Source organism: Dermacentor silvarum, chromosome 5 (assembly GCF_013339745.2).
Source record: "Dermacentor silvarum isolate Dsil-2018 chromosome 5, BIME_Dsil_1.4, whole genome shotgun sequence".
Taxonomy (NCBI): domain Eukaryota; kingdom Metazoa; phylum Arthropoda; class Arachnida; order Ixodida; family Ixodidae; genus Dermacentor; species Dermacentor silvarum.
The window spans coordinates 58,126,909-58,139,325 of NC_051158.1; positions in this window are offsets into that span (position 1 = coordinate 58,126,909).

Genomic DNA, 12,417 nt, shown 5'->3' on the forward strand with positions numbered 1-12,417 from the left:
ACTCCCGTGTGGAGTCGTTAAGGAAATAAATAAATAAAAAAGAACGAAACTAATTTGGAATGAAGACGACGGCAATGACGACAATGTGATGACGACGAGTGTGTGAGGACGTTGCCGCGACAACAGCTGCATTATGAAGACGGTGGCGTGACAAAAAAAAAAAGGGGGGGGGGGGGTCGACGACTGTGTGAGGACGGCTGTGTGATGACAACGGCGTGATGATGGCAGTTTCACGAGAATCAGGTGACAATGGCGCGAGATGGCACGACGGCGACTGTAGGAGGACGATAGCGTGACTTTGACGGCATTACGACAATGGCACATAAGCAGTGGCATGAAGACATTCCTACTGGAACATTCCCAGTGGAACATTTCCAGTGACACATGCGGATGTAACTGTAGCCTGCGCTCTCTCCGGAATCGGCCCACTACTGCGGATGGCGCCAATGGCACAAGACTGAGCAAGGAGAGGAGAAAGGGTAACAATATAAAATAAGACGCTTCTCCTGAACATTTCCCTGAGAGTTTTTCTATTCTAAATGAAGCCTATTACATTTTCAGGCTATGAAGAGCGTCAAGAAAGCACTGAACTTCTTTCTTCTTTCTGGGGTTTTACGTGCCAAAACCAGTTCTGATTATGAGGCACGCCGTAGTGAAGGGCTCCAGATTAATCTAGACCACCTGGGATTCTTTAACGTGCACTACAACGCAAGTACACTGCCGTTTTGGCATTTCGCCTCCATCTAAATGCGGCCGCCGCGGCCGGGATTCGATCCCGCTACCTCGTGCTCAGCAGCGCAACGCCTTAGCTGACTGAGCCACCCCGGCGGGTCAAAAAGCACTGAACTCCTTCGTTTGTTTTGCGAGGACCAACGGTCAATGCCCTTTGCATTTTTCCTTCCTTGGCCACTATGTACTATCGACCAAAAAAGTTTACGGACCACGGGATCTCAGAAGACGCTAAACATCCGTGCAGCCTTTAAATCTAGCCAGTAAAAGTGTGCATCACAATTTTGTTCGCATATACCATTAGAGGCTGGAAATGGGAATACCAGGCTGCGTTTTGAGGCTGCGGAGATATTCAGCTTTTTGTCAGATCCCTTGGTCTGACAAAACTTTTTTCGGCGGCGTCATCCGGCGGCGTCATAAATGGTCTCGTGAACAGAAGGCATGTAAAAGTGCAAAATGTTCGTTTGCCGATTTACTAAATGATGTATAGTCTTCCGAATGACAAAATGGTTCGTCTTCTTTTGAAACTATATGTGATAGGTAATGGCAAAAGTTATTGTCGATATTTCTGCAGTTCCCCTTTAAGCGTGGTTTCCTTCTCACTTGTTATACTATGCTTTTTCTGACCGGCGTATGGTCACGAAGAAAAAACACATTACTTTGGTGTCAATAGTTGCGGACGGGTACGTCTCGATCCAAAGAAGCTAAGGATGCAAAGATGGAATGTCGCTAGATTCAATCAGAATTCTGGGTTACTGAAAATAGTATCGTCCAGCTGAGTTGTCACTTCGTGTTTCCACAAAACATTATACGGAAGCACTTTAGGCCTGACCGGGATAACATAAACATAAAGTCCACTTCCATGACAAAAGCATCTACATCAATGCCTTTACTTTGAAACATCATATTTATGAGAGCGCATTTCCTCACTCTTTTTGCCTGTTGCATCATACTATAAATTTGTACTGGAGGTCAAATACAAACGTATACCCTTTTTTCAAGCCCTTGATGAATAGAAGAGAATGCCGATCAAGATTTCTGGAAAAAACTTTATTTGAAAGAACTTTCCGGCTCCTACCCGGGAGCCTTTGTTCACAATAAGTATAAACATCCTTTAAATTATTCTTTTCATTAAATGTTTTTCAGTTCTTGGTTGGCGTTCTCTTTTATTCATGATAGCTTTTCCCGACCAGAGACTGTATTTTCTTTGCCAAGTACTCATTCACAATATTAAGGGAAGTTCACGTGTCTATTAGTTCCATGAAATTCGGTGCATCGTGAATGAGCATAGCGATTATTATATTAGGTGTTATCAAATGCACTGTCACAATTGGAGTTGAAAAGATTTGTTGCTTACCCTGGCTTATTTCACTCTTAATGCTATTCGGTGGGAAAAGGGAAGCCCATGACTCTGTCAGCTATGATGTTACCGACACAGGTGGTGGGCTGAATGGAATGGTGAACGGCGGTTGGCTTGTTCTAGCGGCCCAGTAGTGTCAGGTAAACGTGGGCTGTCCACGTAAACGGTACTTTTGCGAATGCCAGACGTCGTCGATGAAACCCGGGGCTCTCGCTTGAATTTGTTTTCCCTCCACTCGCGTTATGCCATTTAGAACTAAGGTCGCAACCGAGAACTCTGAGATATCGGGATATGCAAGTTGTAATAATTTGCTATTTTATTTAAGTATTCAAGGAAACTGCCTTATTTGTGCTGAGAGAATAACGCCTTGTTCCAACGCTTGACTTTGTTGGTCTCAAATGCCGTCGTGAAAATTAAGCGCCATACACTCCAAGGATCGCTTGCATGGTCACTTAAAAGCAACTCGTAATACTTCAGTGCATTTCCTTCTAAGTACAACTGCAAGTATTTCACGTGATATTCTTCTTTGTTTCATGCATTACTTTTACAACAATATTACTAGAACATTATGCAAGCGCAGGTGGACTCGCCATCGTAACAGTCCGGTTGGGGAATCACCTTGCCCGTTCTTTGTGAGTCATAAAGCGTTGTACTCAACAGTTTCATAAGATGCACCTGCTGTTCTAGCTGTGTCGCCTGTAAGCGCAGAAGCACGTTTACTGCGCTTGTAATTGCCAGTTCGGCTGAAGGTATGGCTGGTAAAGCTTGCCGAGCAATAGGCAACCGTAATATACTGTAGACATATTTCATCTTCAGTTGCACATATGTCAAATGGCTGGGATATTCTGCTCCTGCGTCTTCCGCGAATGAACATAACCTATTTTCGACATGCCACTATGAGACAAGCATTGTCCTTGAAATATCAGTCAGCGTCACTTGGACTCGACCGGCCTGACAACGCAGCGCGATGGATAATGGACAACATATGTCACGAGTAATTCATTCACTGTCTACACAAAACGGGCGTGTGTGCTTTTATTTATTCACTGATTTCACTCGTTATGCCGCGTGTCTATTTATTCGAAATTTAAAGCCAGCAAATTAGGCTATCAGGCAACGGCAAGCGATAGCATATTGTGCTGTATGGCATCTATAGAAGCTGATCACAAAGGCGCTCCACTAATCCACACCAGTTATCTCAGTGATTTACAATTCAGGAAATGGTTCTCCAGATTTATATTCTTGAGTAATAAGAGCATGCGAATTTTCCCCTTGTTACAATATGCAACACCGTTAATAGTGTGCTCACAAACGAAACTCCATAAAACACCGATTTGTGGCTTGCGCGTCATGTCCTGACGGGTTGACGCGCACAGAACGGGCCATAGCGATAGCACAAAATCTCATCCAATTTGCTGGGGTACCCCGATTTTTTTTAACTGTCGTCTCCACCGGCTGGATCCTACACTGAAGCTGCAGATTCTATCGAACTTCCCCCGCCGTGATGCAACTTTACTTTGCCGCCTCTGGTTTGGGGTGGCTTTTACGAACGCCTACTCATTCCTTATGGGCATGTCCGATACACCAATCTGTGACTCGTGCAACTGGGAGGAGACGATCGAACACGTGTAGTGTTTTTGTCATCTTTATGAAATCGAACGCGACATTCTTCGGACCTTGTTAAACCGATTAGAGAGCAGACCGTTTTCAGAGACAAAGATTCTTGGACCATGGCCCCATGCGTCGCAGGCGCACAAAGCGACATGGGCATTGTTACAGTTCATGAAGTCGACTGGCCTCAGTGACCGATTGTGAATTGTTGGACAACTGCACGTGTTCATACTGAGAGTAATTTCTTCCCTCTCTCTCTCTCCTTTCTTTCTTTTCTTTCGTTGAAACACCTTCCCCGTGTAGGGTAGCAAACCGGACGTGAGTCTAGTTAACCTCCCTGCCTTTCCTTTCTTCTTTTTCTTCCTCCTCAGCTAAAGTCGCCATGATATGCTTTGTATGTCGCGGCAAGTCGGTTGAGCTCTTTACCTTTCTGCCCAGACAAAGCTCATTGAATATATTAGTAAGGGCATCGCGCTGAGGGCGTCTGCATAAGTGAAAAACAACTGAAGGAACATCAAAGCAGAACGAACTCATGTGGATAAATCACGGTATATTTCTCAAGAGCCAGCGAAAACGTTCACCTGAAGGGGCACAAAAGAGACAGTAAAACAGTTTTCACTAGTAAATAACACATTCATAACCTTAGTTTTTTTCTTATTTTGCAGGGAGAATGTTTATTACATCTGGAAGAAAGAGGCAGGAGGCCGTCCTTCCGAGCGTATCCTGTTTAGTCTGACTTCCTCTTTCTCTCCTTCATTACTCATCCCCTACTCTGCCCTGTGAATTTCGTGCTTACAATTAATACTTTAAAATTTCAGGTGTAACTTCTCTTTCTTTAATATTTCGACGCTACCTCGGCGCTCGTATGTCGTTCTGTCATGCACGGATTTCACTGTGTTTTCTTGTTGAGAGGAGTATTTCGGTTTCAAATAAATAAAATTTTTTGAATGTCCCCAGGATCGGAACAGCCACCAAGAACGCAATCTTCCCATTGTGTGAACCCCCTTGTAGCGCCTCAGCATGCGGCGCCCGTCAAGGAAGACGAAGTTGGCATTGGAACGCGCGGCAGGTGCAGAGCGAGAATAAAAAAAAATATCAGTTCGAAAACTCAACGCTGTCAGGGCTGAATCTTTCTCGTGTTAGCTCCGACAGTTAATGGTGACCCGATAATGAACACGCAACCCCAACCATCCCGCATGGATCCCGCCGGCTCTTCCACCCAGCCTACCGGTCCTGACGCCCAAGAAGACGCCAGACCTAACAGTGCTGCGGTGGCTGCGATCCAACACGTCAACCTGCCACCATTTTGGCCAAACAACCCCTGCACATGGTTACTGCAGGTCGAGGCGTACTTCCGTCTACGGCAAATCACCAGCCAACAGACCAGGTACTGGCATCTGGTGTCCTCCTTACCTCCGGACGTAGCCGAAGACTTCACAGATATTTTAGCTTCGCCGCACCCGAGCCATCCCTACGACACGTTGAAGGAAGCTATCATTTCCCGCAAGTCCGAGTCTGAACACAGCAGACTCCAACAGCTCATCACGGCCACAGAGCTCGGTGACCGTCGCCCATCCCAGCTCCTGCGACACATGCGCCAGCTCATTGGCGGGACCTCCGCCTCTCAAGAGGAGAAGCTTTTGCGTGAGTTGTTCCTTCAGCGCTTACCGCAGAGCATGGTCCCGGTCCTCGTCGCTGCAGGAGATGTCCCAGTAGACACGCTCGCTGAAATGGCTGATCGAGTGGCAGACTACTCGCGGGCACATAGCCTCAACGCCATGACCACGTCGCCACCAGCCACCGCTGCAGACCCCGCGCTCGCGAGCATCGACAACCGTTTGGACGCCATTGTCAGACGTCTCGATGACTGCGTACCTGCGCATCGCCAATCGGCATCCAGGTTCCAGTTCCACAGTCGCTTCTCGACGTCTCCACGCTCTCCGGGACTTCAGACAACCGACGCGCCACGGGACGACTCGTCCTCGACCATGTGCTGGTACCACCGCCAATTTGGGGCCTCTGCACGCAAGTGCACTCGCCCGTGCTCCTGGTCGGGAAATGCGACGACCAGCCACTGACGGCGGCGAGTGGTCCTGGTAGAACGTCATGCCGCCTTTTCTATGTTTCCGATAAGATCACTGGCGCTTGCTTCCTCGTCGACACAGGAGCCCAGGTTAGCGTCATACCGGCCTCCTGTGCAGATCGCCGTCGCAACGAACAGACCTGCCCACTCCAAGCGATCAACAACTCCGCCATTCCCACATACGGCCAACGCTCTCTTACACTTGACTTTGGACTACGCCGTACGTTCCGCTGGATTTTCATCCTCGCTGACGTCTCGCAAGCTGTTCTTGGAGCTGACTTCCTCAGTTTTTTCAACCTTACTGTGGACATGCATGCTCATCGCCTCATCGATCTCAACACGCGCCTATCCATCAACGGTATACCCTGCACTTCCTCGTCAACGAGCCTTCGAGCTCTTACACCTGCTTCGCCGTATGCAAAAATTCTCGCTGACTTGCCCAACCTCACGAAGCCGCACACCAGAGAGTCACCGGTGAAGCATTCCGTCACTCACCACATTGTGACCACTGGACCTCTCGTTTTTACACGGCCTCGTCGACTTTCTGGAGAACGCCTCACCATCGCCCGCCGTGAGTTTGAGCACATGCTTGAACTTGGCATTGTGCGGCCTTCCTCCAGCAACTGGGCATCGCCACTCCACATGGTCCCGAAGAAAGATCCTGGCGACTGGAGACCATGTGGGGATTACCGCGCTCTCAATGCCCACACCTTACCAGACCGCTACCCACTTCCTCACATACAGGATTTCACATCAAATTTGGCTGGGTGCACGATCTTCTCTAAGATTGACTTAGTGAAGGCTTACCATCAGATTCCTGTAGAATCCGCTGACATTCCGAAGACGGCCATCATCACCCCATTTGGCTTGTTCGAATATGTAAGGATGCCTTTTGGACTGCGCAACGCAGCACAGACTTTTCAGCGCACTATCAACGAGGTCACGCGAGGTCTCGATTTCGTATTTGCCTACCTTGATGACCTCCTGGTAGCAAGCTCATCGGGCCCTGAGCATGAATACCACCTGCGCACCCTGTTTCACTGTCTGGATGATTACGGCCTCGTCATAAATCCCAATAAGTGCGTCTTCGGCGTCGCTACAATCGAGTTCTTAGGCCACCTTGTCACTCCACAGGGTATACAACCGCTCGCCAGCAAAGTGAAGGCTATCCAAGACTTTCCACCCCCGACATCAATGAAACGACTCCGAGAATTCCTGGGCCTACTAAACTTCCATCGCCGCTTTCTTCCTAAGTGTGCCACTTTCCTAAAGCCCTTAACCGACCTATTAGCTATAAAAAAAGACCCGGCTGCGCCACTGGAATGGACCGACGACGCCGCATCTGCCTTCGCCACTGCCAAAAAGGCTCTGGCAGACGCCACCATGCTCATACATCCCGTTCCTGATGCCCCAATTCGTCTCATCACCGATGCATCGAGTGTAGCAGTTGGCGCTGTTCTCGAGCAGCACGCATCCGGTTGGCAGCCCCTTGGATTCTTCTCGCAAAAACTCAAACCAACGGAAGTAAAATACAGTACATTTGCCCGAGAACTCCTTGCTGTGTACCTCGCCATCAAGCATTTCCGCCATTTACTGGAGGGCCGGGACTTTTACGTCGTTAAAGACCACAAGCCCCTGACGTTTGCCTTCCATCGCAATCACAGCAATTACACTGCAAGGGAGATCCGTCAACTATGCTTTATCTCCGAATTCACCGTGGATCTCAGACACGTACACGGGTCGGAAAATGCCGCCGCTGATGCACTCTCACGCATCGATGCCTTGTCGACCCAGCCACCACTAGACATGGAAGAGCTAGCAGCTGCCCAGAGCAACGATCCTGAGCTACATAGTCTTCGCTCTTCATCCACGTCTCTATCTTTCACGGAGTGCCTACTTCCATTTTCTACCTCATTAATAACGTGCGAAACGTCTACTGGTGTTCCTCGGCCCTTCGTGCCTAAAGCGTTTCGTCGTGCAATTTTTGATCAATTGCACAACATGAGCCATCCGGGTATTCGTGCGACCCAGAAGCTAGTCACATCTCGTTTCCTTTGGCCAAGTATCAATGCTGACGTCCGACGCTGGGCGCGAACCTGCCTTCAGTGCCAGCGTGTTAAAATTCACCGTCACACGGTCACTGCACCATCCCCCTTTCGGCCTCCCGACGCAAGGTTTTCCCACGTCCATCTCGACATCGTCGGCCCTCTTCCACCATCACAAGGGGCCTGTTACCTACTGACATGTGTGGATCGCTTCACCAGATGGCCGGAAGCGTTTCCCGTTTCCGACATTACAGCACCGACAGTGGCCAAGGCTTTCACAAACGGCTGGGTATCACGCTTTGGATGCCCTTCTGTCGTCACCACTGATCGCGGTCGTCAATTTCAATCGGCCCTTTTCACCGCACTTGCCAATATCTTGGGCATTCGACACATCCACACGACTGCCTACCATCCTTCAGCCAATGGCATGGTCGAACGGCTTCATCGACAACTGAAAGCTGCCCTCACTGCTCACCAGCCAAGAGAACGTTGGCTTGATCACCTCCCCTTCGTACTTCTGGGCATCCGATCAGCATTGAAGACGGATCTCGGCTGCTCGTCAGCTGAACTAGTCTATGGCGTGTCTCTGCGTCTTCCAGGTGAATTCTTTGAGCCGTCGTCGCCCCCTTCCACTCATGATGCCGCTACGTACATTCGAGAGCTGCGCACCACGTTTCACGACCTTGCTCCTGTAATTCCTGCCGACCGACACCCCTAATCTGTCTTCGTCAGCCAGGATCTGCATGACTGCAGTCACGTTTTCGTTCGGCGTGACCAAATACGGCCACCACTCACACCGGCCTATGATGGCCCATTTCGCGTCCTCCATCGTACACCTAAAACGTTCACGCTGGACATCAACGGCCGTGAAGACGTCGTGGCTGCCGATCGACTAAAACCTGCATACATTGCCGCTCTCGCGTCCGCGGAGCTTCCATCTCAAGTCTGGACTTCCACATCCAAGCACGTTAACTGGGCGACTCCTATGGCTCACGCTCTACGGGGGGGAGCCCTGTAGCGCCTCAGCATGCGGCGCCCGTCAAGGAAGACGAAGTTGGCATTGGAACGCGCGGCAGGTGCAGAGCGAGAATAAAAGAAAAATATCAGTTCGAAAACTCAACGCTGTCAGGGCTGAATCTTTCTCGTGTTAGCTCCGACACCCTCTTCTTCCAAGTCGGTACTGTTGGCCGAATCACGCTCTATGGAAACGCGACGATCCTCTGCGTTGTCCATCGCCACTCTTGAAGGCTACGCCGCTGTCTGAACCTTCTATCTGTAGAGCACGCAACCCGCAAACAGCCCTATTCGAAAGCATTCGAATATGAAAAAAAAAACATGTTGAGATATCCCAAATATCAAAGCGTTTTCACATTTTTCTGAAAGGTAGTCTCGATAAATCACCTACAGGCTAATATTACACAGCTATAAGAGCTTTCAGCAGCCTAATGAGAAGGCAAGGACGAAGCTACACATGACATACTATGTGTAATAATAGACCACCTGTACATGGCACTGTGCATTGAGAAACACTCTGGTTAAAATTACTTCGTTTATGTTTATTTCCAGAATCAACATAAAAAAATGCACGAAATTTATCGGACCAATAACCGAAGGGTATAATCACCGTACCAGAACAGAACAGCCGAAATACTTGTAGGTGGAACAAAAAAAAAAAAAAAAAAACGTTTAAAGCACCACTATAAATATGACATCAGCTAAAATAATTTTCTCAATTTGTAATGAATAACAATGTGGTGGGAGTCAAATTACGTACAAATTGCAAGACTCTCCGACGACAACCAGAGGTCACTATGTGGCACACTGTAAAAGGTGTGTGCACGAAAAAAGTTACAAGAAAATCAGGCAAGTTTGCACTCGGTCGCGCAAAGCTTAGACACAGCGAAGCTTACTGGCCGCTACTGTTAGGTATGAACTTAGTTTCTGCTAGGTGTTAAGTTGGTTAACTTACCTACGCATGTAGGAATGTATTCTCGAGCAATCATTTTCGGAGGTAGCTTGCCTTTCGCGACATTTCGCGTAACTAGCGCTGGACGCGTGGGCTACTACGAGCGACAGAGCTCCTGGCATGCCAAAAACGCAGGCAGGCTAACCAAATTTAGTACAGTGCCAAGAACGCTGTCGCTTGCCGACGCCGACCGCGTTGGTGACATTTCGCGTAACTAGCGCTGGACGCGTGGGCTCCTACGAACCACAGCCTTCCTGGCATGCCACAAACGCAGGCAGGCTGACCAAGGTTGGCACAAGAACGCTGCTGCTTGCTGATGCCGAACGCGTTGGAGGCTAGCCGCTCGATATCAATCGGCCAGCTTCACTGTGACTTGAGCTTTGCGCGGCCTAGTGCAAGCTTTCGCCTTTTTTTTTCTTCTGGCTCAGCGCGCCGCAGAGAGAAGAGAGGCAGGGGTCGGGAAGGCAGGCTGGCGAGGAGGAGACCGCGTGCGCATGCACGTGGTCTCCTCCTCCTCCTTTTCTGGCTTGCCATGGCTACCACGGCTAAGCACCACAAATTACGGCTGGCTTAAGCAGTTTCGCTGTTCAAGAAGAAGACAATTATACCACTCAGAAATAGAGCCCAATAACCTATTTCTGGGCAAAACCACTGAAGTTTGTAGACTTTGTATTCTGGCGGAAAACAATTATTTGACTACATGTTTTCCAGAATCGTCCTCGCTCGGTGTCAGGTTGAAATTGCCATCAAGAACAAATGTCATTTGCGGTTACGTGAAGAAAGTGTGGCATAAAATGAGCGGTTGTGTCTATGTCGTCTGCTCTTTTTGACATTGTCGTTTAACAAAGCATGTGGTAGGGTCTGTAATTAATAAAAAAGAGGTATGCAACTCTCCCTGTAGTTCGAAGAAGTGATCATTCTTAGCGCTCATTTCTGTATTCGTCGAAGAGGATCTATGTATGTACTGTATGTAGAACCACAAGAAATAATGCAATAGGTAAATTGCTATTTAAAAGAAAAGCCGAATAACAAATGCACAAGTAGTTCGAACCGAAATACTCTCCCGCATGTTATAAGATTCCATCGTGAGGCCTACACGTGCTAAACGTGGTAACGTTGTCAGATCGATGTAAGTGCGTATCAAAAAATGTCGCAGTTTTGCCCGAAAGGCGAAGCATCAGTTGCGATAGCAAATTAGTAGAGAGCTATTTGGAATAGGGATAGTGGTTTTTTCGGCTGCATAAACATGGACAAATTCGCTTACTAACTGAATTAACAATCGTGGTGTCAGCGCGCACAAGCAAACATGAATAGATAACACTGAATGACCACAGGCAACGACTGTGAAAACGCTGGCAGCAAGCGCAGCCGCCGCAGCGGGCGAAGGTTCGTGCGGTCTGTCGCTTCAACGGAAACTGAGCGACGAATGCACAGCGCATACAAAGGTCAGAGCCGTGTGGAGATGAGAGACGGTGCGGGCAATCGTCACCACAGCCAGTACAAGCGTAGTTGTTGGCAGAGTAAAAGCTGCCCCCCTCCCTCCCGCGCTGCCTTCCCGCTTTCTTGCTTTCGCGTGGGAGATTGAGTGGCCAGATTCCCTTGCGCCCGGTTGCAAGATACGCATTTAGGGCCGTAGCACAGCGTCGGCCCAGCTCCCTCCCTCCCATACCTCCACGGTCTTTCGCGCGACGGTCCCGTTTTCTATTCGCCGTGCGTTCGCTCTCCGTGATAGCGCGCGTCCCCCGCGCGCTTTCACTCACGCATACGGCGCGCGGCGACAATTTTATCGCCCTTGGACTTTATACGGAACCTCACGGCGACGGCGACGGCAGAAATCCGGTTGAAGTGTCCATATAATTGCTATCGCAATAAAATTACGCGATCGTATTGATACGTATAAGTCTGCTCTATCAAACAATCATTATTCACAAGCTCTGCTCTCTCTGTGTCGATTTGATTAAGTCATGATTTGAATATGACATACTTAGTCTTGTTAGTATCAATGGTGAGTTTTCCGCGATACACCATTCGAACATATTTCTAAACTCTGCATTAGCCTTATTCAATTCTTATAATTACAATTAGGCCTGTATCCCCCGAAAAGCAAGAGTTTAAATTTGAGGCAAGTGCATATCAATAGCGAAAACGAAAAGGGATCCAATACCTTACCGAGTACTGGATCAGTAAGGGATCGAATACCCAATACCGAGCCAGTACGAAAAGACCCTTTAGAAGAGCAAATTTCATTTATTTATAACCAGTATTCGAGCATGATTTTTAGTATAACGGAAGAATAGTCTAAGGATCCTGTCTCGTGAACCGTACGATGTAAGTGTTTTAAGTCTAATATGGTCAAGCCTCCTTGAGATCTAAAAATATTACTCCTACCAGCGTATTGTGTTTTAGCGCTGTGTTTAGTTCCTGAGAGAAGATCAAGACGGCAGCATTAGGATAGCAAGTGACTTCATATGACTTCATATGAAACGTCATTCATTCTGTAGCCAAGAAAGGGTGTTGTACTTATGCAGAAAGTCAATGTTGATAAATAAATAGCTTACAAACATCGATAGTGTTGAGATATTTATCTGCGGAGGCCAAAAGTGTCCCATGAACACTGCACACT